Raw genomic sequence first — 16,292 nt, forward strand, 5'->3', positions numbered from 1 at the left:
ATTTACCATGATTGTTTGCCCATCATATGCCATGATATCATATTTTGCATTTATGCTTTATTATGAAAAATACAAAAATATCATGTCATGTCATACATATATCATGTAGGTTTAGCAAACTCTCTTTTGAAAATTTTTCATTTTGATGTATGCCATAACACATCATGCATTATGTTAATTTCATTGTAATTAAAGACAAAAGGCATTTACTAAGAATGATAAATATCCCAACAAGTGGGATGATACCAAGTGACATCCTAGGTGGATGATCATAAATTTCATAATGCCTAGATAGATATGCATGATCCCTTAGTTTAGGGCAAAACCAAATATACATCTCACAAAGAATCATAAGGTGATTTGTATGTGTTTTAGTACACATTGGATACAAGTGAGATGCTAGGATGGTGAACAAAACTCAAGATGTTGATCTAGTGCATCTTGTTGAGTTTTAGGTTCATCAAAGTACATAGTCATGTGACTTCCAATCATTGAGAAAGCTAATGTACAAATCATGTGCATTGAGCCCAAAGAACATGGTTGGATATTGGTTGTGAAAATGTTTTTAAAATGCTTTTGGAAAACCTTGGTGAAGACTATCTTTTGATAGCAATCATCATTGAAAAGTTAGACACAAACTAGGAGAAAACATTGAAGTTTTCAAGGGTTTTCAAAGTTGTATCAATCTTTGAAAATAGGAAGTATTTTTATAGAAAACTATTTTTCCTTGATAAAGTATACCCTAAATAATGTCTACATGAATTTTCATGATTTTTAGAATTTTGTAGAATTTTTGGGGAGTTTCTGAATTTCGCTGAAATTGAATTTCACTGAAATTGAATTTCAGGAAATCAGAAACCCAATCGATCAGCTGATCGATTGAGATGAGTTCAATTGATCCGTCGATCGATTGGGAAGCCATTTCCCGCGAACAGAAGGGTATTGAATCGATTAGCCGATCGATTGACCCAGGCTGGATCGATTCAAAGGGCATTTCTGCGAGCAGTAGCTTGCGGAATCGATCAATGGATCGATTGAAGTGATGTCAATCGATTGAGTCCCAACTTCAATCGATTGGGAAGTCTGATTTGTTGGGACCGAAAAGTAGCTAGAGGGGGGGGGGTGGGGGGTGAATAGCTCGTCGCGTGTTAGATGCTCGTCGTTGCTTGTTTCTTCAAAGATGCGCAGCGAAAATACAAGAAACAAACCACACAACGCTAACAAGGTTGGTTTACTTGGTATCTACCTCACAAGAGGTGACTAGTCCAAGGATCCACACCTACTCACGCACCCTCCACTATGAATAACACTCTTTTATGGTAACTACCAAAGGCGGAGAAGCCCTACAACACTCTCAATACAAGAAGAAGAAAGGGAAATACAAGATAAGCAAAAGCTTACAAGATGTGCAATAAAAACCCTAACCCTAACTTCTTCTTCTTGTTTTTGATCCGCCTCTTGACTTGAAAAGCCTTCAAGAATCTTCAAGAACTGGCGATCTGGAGCTTGGAGAGAGCTATGGAGGTGCTGGAGAGTATCTGGAGTGAATCGGTGAAGTTCTACCGAAGGAAATGAATGCCTGCGGCTTAAATCGACGCCAATGGTCGGATCCCGATCAATTGGATTGCTCCCAATCGATCGGGGAGGCTTTGGATCGATCCACGGATCGATCCAGAGCGCCTCTGTGCTCTCTGGAATAGCCTGGATCGATCGGTGGATCGATCCAGGGCTTATCGCGCATAAACAGCAGCTCCCAATCGATCGACTGATCGATTGGGACCTCTGGATCGATCCACCGATCGATCGAGAGGGGTTCTGTTCGCAGGGACTCACCGGATCGATCGGCCGATCGATCCAGATCTTCTGGATCGATCCACTGATCGATCCAGATCTGCTGGATCAATCGGTTGATCAATCCAAATCTGCTGGATCAATAGGCTGATCAATCCAGATCTTGGTTTTTGCCCAAAACCAAGTCCAAAGCCCCCTAAACCAACATCTAGTCAACCATGACTTGTTGGTACATAAGACCTAGCATCCGGTCACCCTTGACCAGCTAGGACTTTCTCACCAAGTGTCTGGTCAATCCCTTTGACCCACTTGGACTTTTCTCTTCTTGCCAAGTATCCGGTCACTCCCTAAGACCTACTTGGACTTTTCTTCCTCGTACCAAGTATCCGGTCAATCCCTTTGACCTACTTGGACTCTCACCAGATGTCTGGTCAACCTTGACCCCTCTGGATTTCTCCTGCCTGACTTCACTCACCAGGACTTTCCCAATTGCCTAGCTTCACTCACTAGGTCTTTCACTTGGCTTCACTCACCAAGATTTTCCTTCTGCCTAGCTTCACTCACTAGGTCTTTCACCTGACTTCACTCACCAGGATTTTCCCTTCTGCCTAGCTTCACTCACTAGGACTTCCTTCTGCCTGGCTTTACTCACCAGGATTTTCTTCTGCCTGGCTTCACTCACCAGGACTTTCAGTCAAGTATCCAGTCAACGTTGACCTACTTGACTTTCCTTCACAATCTTAACTGGTCAACTTTGACCAAACGAGAATTGTATCAACAATCTCCCCAAATGAACAACTGCACCTGCATTGTCCATATCATCTAAACCCAATATATTGTCAAACATCGAAACTCAAACCAAGACTCAGGCTTGGTTAACTAGGTCAACCTTGACCTAGGGAATATTACACCAACATGATTTTGGCTGGAAAAGCTTGATTTCAGTACTTCAAGTCATTTCGAGTCCCGATAACCACTCCAAACCCCTTTTGTATACGTTTAGGGAGAGTTTTTCATGATAAAAATAAGTATGGATTGGTTAAGAGAAACCAAAGTGAAGTTTAGGATAATGTTTAGTTTCAATTCTAAATTTTGGAACATTAAAACTTCAAGTTTTGATTTTCAAGGGTCATTAACCATTCTTAACCCTTTGACATACATTTGTATCCATTTAAGGGAAGTTTTTATGTTGAAAGCATGTATGTTTTGGTTAATATAGATTTAGGTGAAGTTTAGGTTGAGGTTTAGTTTCATTATTGAAATTTGAACTTCAAAACTTCGAGTTTTGATTTTCCTAATTATTTAGGAACCCCAAGTCATTGTTGGTGCAATGATAGAAGTTTGACCATATTTTTAGGAGGAGTTACTCTTTGAAAACATAAAAATCTTTCAAAGTCCTTGGAAGGGGGTTAAACCTTCATGATGAATTAATACTCAGAGTCGAGTATTGGAGAGCAATGGAAGATTGGTTATCTTTATTGCTAGGATGATAAATGCTCTCGGACGAGCATTGTGGAGTAGATTACGACTCAAGGTGAAGCATTGGGTTAATGAAGGGGATCAGACCTTCATTGGTAAAGTGAGAAATGCTCTTGGATGAGCATTGAGAAGAAGATTATGGCTCAAGGGGAGCATTGGGTTAATGAAGGGGATCAGACCTTCATTGGTAAAGTGAGAAATGCTCTTGGATGAGCATTGAGAAGAAGATTATTGCTCAAGGGGGAGCATTGAATACAATGAATGGGAGTTTCATTGGGAAGTTGATGAATGCTCTCGGATGAGCATTATGAAGTGAAGTAGAGCTCAAGGGGGAGCGTTGGCGGCAATGAAAAATATGAGATCTTCATTGTAGGGTTGTTAACAACATATGAGGTTGTAAACAACGTAAAGTTAACTCTTATGAAGAAGAGTTAGTGTTCAGTTTTTGATGTGTGACAAAGGGAGAGAATGGAAGGTTAAGTTAGGTCTTCATCCCAAGTGAGGGGAGTTTGCCCTCTAGGAAAGGGAGAGAACAAAGGAAACCTTCATTCATGCCTTGTCATGAAGAGATTAAGGCTATGGTATTTAGCCTTGTGATAAAGAAGAGGTTAAGGCTAGATTTAGCCTTGTGATTATGAAGAGATTAAGGCTATGAGATTTAGTCTTGTGATAAAGAAGAGGTTAAGGCTATGGGATTTAGCCTTGGTATAAAGATGAGATTAAGGTTATGAGATTTAGCCTTGGTATAAAGAAAAGGTTAAGGCTATGGGATTTAGCCTAACTTAGAGGAATTGTCAAACATCAAAAAGGGGGAGATTGTTGGGGTAATTTTCCTAGGTCAAGTTTGACCAGTTTGACTAAACTTGAGTTGAGTCAAGCTTGAGTCGGGATTTGAGTTTTGATGTTTGACAATATATGGAGATTGCTAGGGCAATCGTCCGGTTGACAATATATGGAGATTGCTGGAGCAATCGTCCGATTGTGGAGATGGTCAAGGAATTAACCAGGTTGATGAGAAGACAAGTCAAGTGTGTCAGTGTTGACCGGAGACTTGATCGGGAAAGTCCTAACTAAAGGTTAGGAAAGAAAGAAGTCAAGTAGGTCAAGGTTGACAGGAGACTTGACTGGGAAAGTCCTAATTGGAGATTAGACAAAGGTAAGTCCAACAGGAAGGTTGGCAAGAGTGAAAATCCAAGTAAGTCAGTGTTGACTAGACTTGGTGGTGAAAGTCCTGATAAGTGAGATCAGGCAATTGGAAAGTCCAAGTGTGATCTTGGCAAAAGGAAAGTTCTAGTGAGGAGCCAGGCAACTGGAAAGTCCAAGTGTGATCTTGGCGAAAGGAAAGTCCTGGTGAGGAGCCAGACAATTGGAAAGTCCAAGTGTGATCTTGGCAAAACAAGTCCTAGGGTGATTTTGCTAGGAGAACTTGATAACTAGGATGAGGCCGAAGGAAGCTCCTGAAGGCAAGACGTGAAGGATGAGAGATATCCGAGGGACGCAAGGCTGATGGAGGAGGCTAGAAGGGTAGTTCGAGGTTGGTCGGGTATGGGCCAAATACTAGGCATGAAGACCCAACAGGTCACGGTGGATTGGGAGTTGGGTTTGGGAGTTTGGACTTGAGTTTGAGTCAAGTCCAGGCTAGTCAATCGATCGGGCGATCAATTGAACCAGGGTCCAATCGATCAGTGGATCGATTGGAGTGTGCTGCGAAGGAAGGAATGGCCTAATCGATTGGTCGATCGATTGGGACCATATTTCGTGAGCACATAGCCCTTCCCAATCGATCGGGTGATTGATTGGGAGCTGCCAATCGATCGGTCGATCGATTGGGCAAGGGTGTTCTCACGCGATCGTGAGAAGCACAGAATGCTTCTGGATCGATCCACCGATCGATCCAGATGTTCCCAATCGATCGGTTGATCAATTGAGATTCGGCCGTTGCGCAGGATCCAGGTGATGGATGGCTAGGATTGTGCGGATGTGACGTGGCAATCGATTGGGGTTGATCTCAATCGACTGGGAGCACTATATATAGCCTGGGCGGAGTATTTTTTTCGCGAGATCTTTGCGATCTTTTGCGCAGCTCTTCAGCGATTTTCACCAGCGATCTTCTCCGAGATTCTTGCTAGTTCTTGAGGATTCTTGGAGTGAATCTCCAAGATTCAAGAGGCAACCACAACAAGCAACAAGTAAGCAAGAAGAAGTGTATATTTCATTTGTATTCATGTATTTTCTTTTTGTGTGAGTGGTGTAGTGTTGTGTGGGTTTGTATGAGGCTTCTCCGCCTCCGGCTGCGACTGAGAAGGAGTGTTTCATAATGGAGGAGTGAGTCGGTGTGTGGATCCTTGGATTAGTCACCTCATCTTGCGATGGATATCAAGTAAACCCTAGGTGTTAGCATTGTGTGTGTTGTATTTTAGTTTCCGCTGCATATCAAAACAACGCAAGCACAAGTGCGCGACGAGATGCTATTTATCCCCCCTCTAGCGGGCACAAAGGTCCCAATAAAGGTATGATGTCAGGGACACTTTCCGGACATATATTTTCAGGAAAAGTTTTGAGAAGAGTGCACACCTCGAGGAGCGTGCACATGTGCCCCTGGAGCCCTATATAAAGGGCCCCAAGCTTCAACGGAGGTATGCTAACTTTTACTGTAGCCACACTGTTACTCTGTTTCTGTTACCGCTTCCTTACTACCACATCGCCGGTGACTGACTTGAGCATCGGAGGGCCATCATCGGGGAACCTCTCCCTGGCTCGGCATTGACGCTGCTGTGGTTGCAGGTCCCTCTAGCTCGAAGTCCATGCACGGTCAACAGGAGCGCCACGTCCCCCAACATCCATCGTCTCGACTCTCAGACAGGACCACTATCATAATAAAAATGAGCGACGGATTATTTAATCCGTCGCTATTAGCGATGGAATCAGTCACTATTAGTGATAGATTAAATAATTCATTATTAAATTTGGGATATAAGGGCTCGTATGCCCGATCTTCCCATTATGCGATCTCTCCAACTCCTCCTCCAGCGACCTCTCCTCCTCGGGCGTTCAGGTACTTTCCTCTTCTCCCTCTCCTCCTTCGACGTCGAGAAGTGTCGTGGTCGATACTACTCGGCCGGGCCGACAATGCTTTGTCGTGCCTAGCAGTGTTATATCATGCATGACAATGCTCAGCTACCGCCATAGCAAATGTTGAAAATTATGGCTAAACATATGCTAGTTTTCTTATTACATCGATTTATTCATCAATATTTTGATCAAATCGTAGATGTTGCAAATTATGGCTAAACATCAAAACAAGCTTGTAACTAGATTCATCTTCTTCATGAAGTTTGTTTGCCTTGATTTATAGCTTAAGCCTCTGTATTAAGATATAGTAGTTGTCATTATAGGTTGAATTTGGGATGAATTCCTATTTACATAGTTTGATAACTTGATAGATAACTTCAATATTCTTATTTACCTTTCAATATTTCAGTTAAGGCCACCTTAAACGAAGTTAATCTCCTCGAGCTCATTGTTGTTTTATCTGTTCAACTTGCCTTAATCACTTTACAAGATACTATGGTTTCTGACATTTATGTTAGAAGAGCATGCTTAGTTTCATGAGGCCTAAATGATTTAAATATAATCATGCTTAGTTTGGGTGAGCTAGAAGGATGACACTGGAAGTGAGTCGATGGGCTTAGTGCATCCGAGGGATGAGGAGCTGTGAAAGAGTACACCAGCGATGAGAAGGACGTGTGCAACATTTTTTAGGGACAAGAAACTGGAGAGGAAGACTACTCGAGAAGAAGACCAGAGTTACGTTTGGGTGAGCTTAACTCTGGACAGTCTGAGAATCACCCAAGCGATCACATGAGAAAATGATCAATTTCGAAGTTGATCATGTCTAGGTACTTGACTAGGTCCAGGCGCTCGGACCAAGCCCAGGCACTCAGATCATTTTTACCACGTCAGCAAGTTGTTATGAAGAAGATCAACAATAGAGTCCACATCAGCCGACTCCAAGCGTTCAGACCGGGTCCAAGCTATCGAGAAAAGATAACCTTTAGAAAGAAGTCATTATGAAGTGGATCCAGTCATTGAGTCCAGGCGCCTGGACCAGTCTAGGTGCCTGGGAGCTTTCATGTCAACCAATGACTAACTTTGACTAGTGGCTATAAATAAAGTACTGGTGCTCAAAGTTCAATACAACAACATACTCTGTACTTGATTTTCATTTATCATTTTAAGTGTTCATGCTTCACTTTCTGTAAGAGACTACTCTGCCTACAATGAAGGAGAATTTTAATTAATGTGTATTTTTTCCTTGCTAAGCTAGATAGCAAGAGAAGTGCTAATTTTATTGCAGTGCTATTCATCCCCCCTCTAACTGACCTATCAGGACCTATAAATAGTAGCAGAGTTAAGTTTTCTTTAGAAGGACTAGCCGTCATCTAAAGCAAAAGAAAGATGGTAGGATTAAGCATTCATCATCCACCGAAGTTCGAGGGAGATTTCACTATATGGAAAAAGAGAATGGAGGTATTCTTTAAAATGATTTTAAAATTTTTTTAATCATTAAATATGATTTTGTAGTACCTATAGATTAATATGAAGAGGAAAAAGAAGAACATCTCTGGAGAAAAAAAGCATGCTAACTTTGTGGCCAATAGAAAAGTAAAATTTCATCTGCTAACTGTGTTACCACCTCAAGAAGTCAACCGTATAGGTAAATACAACTCAGCCAAAGAACTCTAGGAAAAGTTTTTGAAGCTTTATAAAAGAACATCGGAGCTTAAGCGAACAAGACAGGACATCCTTTGAAATTAGCTAACAAGTGTGGTTGGAGGAAAAGAAACATATTTTGGAAGATGTGATATTGGAAGTATTTACTCATTCGACATAATTTAGATGTGATACATGTTGAGAATTTTTTTTTTGATAACATCTTCAATACTATGATGAATTCATTGGGCAACAAAAGATACAACAAAATCATATGAAAAATTAAAACAATTAGTAAGCAAATCTAAGTTGTATCGGAATGAAACAACTGATAAATATATGAAAACTTGTTATACATTGAATAAAGAAGATAAGCAAACATTATGTACTTGGTTGAAAAGTAATCAAATTTTCTGATGGATATGCCTCAAATATGTCTTATTGTGTGGATACAAACAGATTAAAAATATTTGGAATGAAGAGTAACGATTCTCACGCGTTCATGCAAAGACTAATTCCAATAGCTTTCCATGACCAATTTCCTAATAATGTTTCATAATGACTTACAGAATTGAGTCTCTTTTTCATAGATTTGACTTCAAGGGTTATTATGACATTTGATACAATTTGGCTTCAGATTGACATTCTAATGATACGCTGTAAGCTTGAGCGAATATTTCCACCTAGTTTTTTGATTCAATGGAGTATCTACCTATGCATTTATCTTATAAAGAACAACTAGGTGATTCACTATGTGAAAATGGGCAATAGACTTCGCCACTGTTTACTTCATCAATTAATAATTACGAAGTAATATATGAAAATTAACTTCGGTAATAAATTTAATGTAGTAAATATGATTTTAGACTTCGTAGGTTTAAAAATATAAATCTTACTTCTAATTTTATTTGATATTTTACTTCATAATTTATATTTGATGAAGTAATAAATTATAAAATAAAATTTATATATTTAAGAGTGAAGTAATATGTTTAATTGGATTAAAAATTTTAATCCAACTTGGACCGATTTATTATTTTTGCCACCAACTATTTGCTAAAACCTAAGTTCCGCTGAAACAATTCACAAATGCCTTGTTCTCCTTCGCGTTTTTTCCCGACACAAGCTTTCCTCGACGGCAGCCTTCTCCATTTTTCCCGACGCAAGCTTTCCCCGACGGCAACCTTCTCCATTTTTCCCGACGCCAAGACTTCGCATTGAGACGCCTTCACTTCCTCTCCTCTTTGCACGCTAGATTTTTTCCCTCTCCACCCCCTTCTTTCTTTTCCTCTCCGCCGCACCATTAGTGTTCTTCCTCTCTGCCGCGTTGCCGAAGAATTGAAGTGAAGTGAGGTAGGGAAGTCACTATGCCATCAAGGATATCATCAGGTGACTTCTTCATATAATTTTTAATCCTCTGTGGCTTGGCTTGGCTTGGGCTTGCTTTCTTCAAGGAGGAAAGTGAAGTGATGGAGGGAGTGTGAGATCTCAAAGAGTGGGCTGGGATTGAGAATGGTAGTCTGGAGCTCTCCAGATTTTCTCTCCGCACTTCATTTCTTCCTCCTGTTGCTTTTTCTCCTTCCCACGGCGCAATGTGTCATCAGAGAGTGAAGGTCATCGTCATCAATGGCCAGAGAAAGATCCTCATCTCAGGCTCCATTCACTACCGTAGGAGCACCCTAGAAGTACTTTCTCATGAAAATTCTTCTTTTATCCCCTTATCTTTTATTAATCTTCTTTTGGTTTTGTAAGTGACACTTTTTGAGGGTTTTACCCTAATTTTAGATGCACATCATTGATTGTTGTTTTTTTTCGTGTTAGATGTGGGAAGGACTTGTAGAAAAAGCTAAGGATGAAGACTTGGATGTTAGATAGACCTACGTCTTCTGGAATGTCCATGAGCCTTCTCATGGCAGTGTATTTTCCTGACTTTTCTTGCTAATTTCTTGTTTTCTTTGCTTCTTGTGCTTTGATTTGACGGAGAAGTATATTTCTTAGATGGATCACCTTGAGTCAGTGCAATTTGTTTTTCTTTCTTTTTTGGCAGTATAATTTCGAAGGAGGGTATGATTTGGTGAGGTTTATCAAGACAATCCAGAAGTTGGGACTGTATGTCCACCTCTGAATTGGACCTTATGTCTGCACTGAGTGGAAATTTTGGGTACTTCTCTCATAGATTCTTCATGTGGATAACTCATCCTAACTGTTATGTTTCCCATTTTTGTTTTCTCCATTCGTTTAGAGGATTTCTAGTTTGGTTAAAATGTCTTTGGAATCAACTTCAGAATAGACAATGAACCTTTCAAGGTAAATTCCTTAAACCACTCTTTCATATTATATTCTTCTTGTGTTGGATTGTTGATGCAAGAACAATGTAGTCTTCCCTGTTTATTTTAAGTTTCAAAGGGCATTACTTGTTGGATTTGTTGCATGCCTTGCAAGTCTATACTTAAATGCTCTATACATGCTCTATACAGATGGCTATGCAAGGTTTCACCAAGAAAATTATTGATATGATGAAGCCTGAATCACTTTTTTCTTCTCAAGGCGGTCCAATCATCCTTTCTCAGGCATGTTTTTTATTGTGTGTCCTCAATGTGGTAACTTAATGTCAAATTGTGTTCCTAAGTTTTATTTTCATGGGTCTTGAATGCAGATCTAAAAGTAAGGCATTTGGCATTGTTGGTCATGCATATTTAAATTGGGCTGCACAAATGGTTGTCGGGTTGGGAACTGGTGTACCATGGGTTATGTGCAAGGAGGATGATGCCCCAGATCCAGTGGTAGGAGTCAAATATTATTATTCTATGCTTGGTTCTTTCTTTGTGTTAGTGACTTCTTCATATAAAAATTAAGATGGAAGTCTATGTTTTTTATCTTTCGACATGATTGTTTTTTATCTATGTGAACTTGAAGTCTATGTTTTTTTTAGCGAGTAATGAGCTCCTATTTAATGAATATCTCATTCGTATATTATTTCTTTCTAAGTCTTTATAACTGATTTATACATTTAAAGACAATTTGGATAATATATAGTTCATGGATGATGAGCTTCTATTTGATGAATATCTCTTTATTGTATTATTGCTTTTTAAATTTGCAGAACTGATTTATACATTGGAATTTGGAAGTTGGATAATATTTGATGTTAGACACTTTTGCTAATAGATATTATTACAAACTGTTCAAGTTTTATGATGATGATTATGATTACCTAGTATGTTTAGGTCATTAATGTTGTTGCCATAGTCCTTTGGTTATGTTCTAGTTTTACCTTGTATGTGTATCAGTGTAGCATTTTTTGGGTTACTCCTGCATTTTTTGCGAATGGAATCAATCTAGTGTATTTTTACCTTGTGGGTCAGACACAATCCAGTCATTAATTAACCCTTTAGGCATATGTCTTTGTTTGATAATATGCAGGACATCCAGGTTATATGTTCTTTAGGCATATGTCTTGCATCTCATACAACACTGGGTAAGATTTTCATTATTTATCAATTCCTACTACGTACTAGTCAATGTTATATTTTCACTTGTGCAGGTACCATAGGATCCTGACTATAATTAATGAAGATAAGAATATGATATATTTATTGGACTATTTGAGTAACAGGAACTGAGAACAAGTAGGAAGTACATTGCTGATTGTGAATGCATTCAGTTCATTAGAAGTTAAAAAAATAACTTTCTATTTTTTACAATGTAGTGGGGGCAAGATATACAATGCATCAAGGGATATTTCAAAAAGATCAAGTTTTAAAAAATTGACGGTATGTATTGTAGTTATGTATTTAGATATTAATTAATAATTCTTATTATTTGGATTGCAACTAATTACATTACATTTTCAATTTCATTAGGAAGGTCCACTATTGAAGAGGAAGGTGAATTTCTTTTTTATGAAATATTGAGTCATTTTGCATTGACCCTAAAACCTTTGTTAATGTTTCAGTTTGTAGCATCAAAAAAATCAAACAGTATTGCAATCAAGCTCAGTATGATGAAGTTAGAAGTGAATAGAGTGAATTCATCTACTTCTACGTGGGTGCCTAAGTGTAAGCTGTGATATAAACTTTTGATTGTATTTAGAGATTTGTGGATACAAAAGCTTTTGGGTGAAGTTGGTGTGTTGTAAAATATTATGATATACAATTTTATCATTTAAGATTGTATTGTAGTAACTATGATCAATTACTTCGACACTATGAATTAATGGTGGAGTAATACAATACAAAAACTTTGACAAATTTAAATAGTGGCATAGTTAAAAAAACTATTTACTTCACCACTGATAAAATTTATGAAGTCGTTTGTATAAATTACTTTGCTAAATTGAAATTTTGGTTGTAGTAAAATATGCTCTATTATGTCTACACTATGATGAAGTAATATAATACAAAATACTTCATCCAAGCCAAATAATGTAGAAGTTAAATTAAACATTTACTCCACCATAATATAAAACTTGTGAAGTCGTATACATATTTTACTTCGTTAATCAATGTAACCTATGAAGTAATATATCATTTATTACTTCGGTACTTTTACTGATTTCGATGAAGTAATATAGCATTTTTACTTCAAAAACGGTTCAATTTTAAACCGGTTTTGGACCGGCGATAGACTTCGGTAATTGTGTGGCGAAGTAATAAATTGACCTTTTTACTTCACGTGCGTCTACTTCGGTAATTATCTACCTATTACTTCGGATAATATCCGAAGTATATTGCTGATTTTCACATAGTGATTCTATGCAATACAGATGGATGTACTCATTTGAAAGATTTACGAGGAAATTAATGCATAATGTGTAGGACCGTAAATACGATAGAAGGGGTGGGGGGGGGGGGTGAATATCGTTTGTCAAAAATTATGAGTTAAAACCAGGACCAGCTCTCCAAGCCCCCGGGCCACTTTTTGTCTCTTTTGTTCCCTGTAACAAAAAGTTAGTCAAAGCATAGAAATCACCCTGTAAAATAGAGTTAGCACAATATAGTAGATAGGAGTAGCAATTAGATTCTATCTCCTTGAGACCAGAATCTAATCAAGGTCTCAACTTAGGTTTCCCAAATGGATCTAAGTTGGACCGACGCCTCTAGTTCTCTCAACCGGGAACACATCCTCACTTAATCTCTCCTCCAGTTGCTTACCTCTACTTACCAATTGCAGTCGCTTGACTTGTCTTTAACCCACCAAGTCTTCTTGCCAGTTGTTAGGTCCACAGACTCAATTGGACTTCGGCCGGTTGTCAAGTCCCATGGACCCAACTAGACTTCCCGCTAGATATCGTGCCCCACAGACTTATTTGGACTGCTAACCAGCTATCAGGTCTCGTGGACATAGCTGGATTTCAACCTGGTATCAGGTCCTTCAGACCCGTCAACTCTTGCACACTTGGTAAAACAATTAGACCATAAAATACTCTAACTTTAATCCACTTGTCATTCATCAAAATATAAGTTAGATCGTTAATGTAAATTGTATCAACATAATGTTTATAACAAAGCAAGAGTTGAGAGATCAATATGTAATGCATATTTGGTTGAAGAAGTAACTTTCTTCTGCTCTTATTATTTTGTTGATAATGTGAAAACTAGACATTATAAATATCCTTAAAATTTCGATGATACTCAACCAACATACCTTTTTAAAATTTCTTGGTAAGGCAATGAGTGCAACTATTTCTAGACCATTAAATGAATAAGAATATCATAAGCTCAGGACATATATACTCTTGAATTGTGAAGAAGTCAAACCATACATAAGGTAATAGTTCAAGTATATAGTTTTTTGTATATTTGACATGTTATCTAATATGTCTTCAAATTACCTTCTTTGACATCTTATACGAACAACAACTATACCTACAAAATTTATCAATAAGTGCAAGTAAGGTACAGACCAAGTTAGAGGATAAATTTGCATATTGGTTTCAAATTTATATAAATTAGCAATTAAATTATTTATTACAATGCAAATTTATTATATATGCATCTAATTTATATAATAATCACTGTTATAGGCAAACGACGATAGAATATCAAATATGCAAGATGAAAGACTTAAAAATAATCTTGCATTAGGAGCTCTCCATAACATAACAATCTACTTAGATTATTATATTAATTGATTCAAATTTCATGTTATCCAACGTGATTTATAATTCTTGTGTTTGCATAAAAGGATCAATAAACAATAATGATAATCAATTTGATTATTATGGTAGACTTGAGGAAATCATCAAGATTTGAGTATTCAACTTTACCTTTAAAAAGGTGTGTAGTGTCCAGATGTTCATGATATGATCCAACTCCAAGGACAAGTACTAGAATACATCATTTCTATAATTTAGTTAAGGTTAACGCAAACAAAATATTCAACAAGTTTGAGTCTTTCATCTTTGCAGTACAAGCTAGTCAAGTATTCTATCTTAAGTACCTAACAAAGAGAAGAAGATCTAGTTAATGATTAGTAGTGTGTTAGATAAAGTCTCGGTCAACCATAGAAATGTCGAACACCATAACTACCCAAAACCATGATGCATATCAAAATGAAGAAGTTGAGATACACTCAGTTGATTCAGAAATACAATCCACATCACAATTACTTGTAGATGTTAATGCTACTTATGAGGAAATAGATGATAAAGAGATGTCTAACAATGAGGAGTTTAATGCACCAATGGAGTCTAATGATGAGAATTTACAAAATGTTAATTTAGTTGATTCATAATGACATAGATGATTACAAATTAGTAACAATGTCATGGTATATTGTATGTTTTTTTTAAAAATTTTTTTCATGCCCCTAGTTAAAAGACATTATTATTTTAAATGTGTATATATTATACTATGATTTTGCATATATAGTCATGTAGCCAGGACATAGAGCATATGGTGACTAGATTGTTTTGAGAGTGGTTAGTGATTAGTAAGTAGTTATATATTTAATAATTATTTCAATAGTTAGTTTTATTTTTATTTATCACATATCTCATACATGATAGTTTTTCATACAACTTTATCCTAGATGGTCACGAGATCACATCCTACATATCCAAGAGGTTTAGAGGACGATTGTCCCTAGCTGGTACTACATGAAAGCTTGTAGAACAGGACATGAAGAACTTTTATTACGATGACTTTTTTGTAAGTATTTTGAATATAAAACATATTTTGTAGTTAAAAATTAACCTGATACTAATTCTTAAAATCTATTATTACAGAAGAGATATGTCTGGGAGGAGGGCCATGAGTCGAGTTTAAACAAATTTGGAACACCTACTGTTCTAAACTGTATAGGGACATGTTGTACAAGTGGAGACCATAAGGGCACCAAGGCATCCAAGATCCCTAATGCAATTTGGTAGTCCTGGAGAGCTATTTGGATTGCCCAGCATTGGTAGGAAATTCTATGATTGCTTGGGGCAATCATAATTCAGCGTCTGCTTAGACGAGCACTAGATCCACAAATTATACTGCTAGATTCTGTTCTATTATGGAGCATGCCTCTGACTTAGTATATTTAAAATTAAGTTATATAAAAATTTCTTACATATGTTTTTTAATTATTTTAATGTACTTGCATTATTTGTACGTAGGCTGTTGAATTACATATATCTGCCACTTGTTGGGAGGCATTTAATAAGACTCATATATAAGAAGAATGATGGATCATTTATCAATCGACGTTCTTTAGCAATTAATGTAAGAATATTAAATTTCATGAATATATTTGTAGACTTTATGCGGAGGTTAATAAAATCATTATTTTGATACATGAAGTAATGTTCACTAGAGTTGCACAGGCATCTCAGCTTGGTGCAGAGGGAGAGGGGCCACAACTTCTTTCCATCGATCAAGTTAATGACATTTATTATGATGTTGTTGGTGGAAGAAAGAAGACCTCCCTCTATGGATTTAACTCTCAGGCTAAAATTGTCTTTGACCGAATGACAGCTCTAAGGATCAAGGAGTGTCCTAATTCCTCCTCCTCATCTAGTGAGGTACAAGCATTGCAGGAGGAAAATTAGGATTTGCGGACTCAACTCTCATCATTGAAGGAGATAATGGTTGAGAGAGACACAGAGGTATGGGAGATGTACTAGCGACAAGCTCGAATTGAGGAAATAGTTCGCCATATGCAAGTGTTTGTGTCAATGTTCACTCTGGATTCACAGATGTTGTGCCCGTATTGTTTGGAGTCCTAGGAGATCGAGGATCCTGACCATTCCCTTACATAGTAGATCATTTTGAGGTATGTTATTGTTTATCTTAGCTTTTATTTTTTTTTTGTGTATTTCAGCC

At 37.6% G+C, this 16,292-nt stretch overlaps 1 pseudogene; it reads left to right on the forward strand.

Annotated features, from left to right (window-relative positions):
• Nucleotides 1-9,575: 9,575 nt before the first annotated feature.
• Nucleotides 9,576-12,052, forward strand: LOC121995064 (annotated as a pseudogene).
• The last annotated feature ends 4,240 nt before the right edge of the window (nucleotides 12,053-16,292 follow it).

The sequence above is a fragment of the Zingiber officinale genome, chromosome 6A (assembly GCF_018446385.1).
Source record: "Zingiber officinale cultivar Zhangliang chromosome 6A, Zo_v1.1, whole genome shotgun sequence".
Taxonomy (NCBI): domain Eukaryota; kingdom Viridiplantae; phylum Streptophyta; class Magnoliopsida; order Zingiberales; family Zingiberaceae; genus Zingiber; species Zingiber officinale.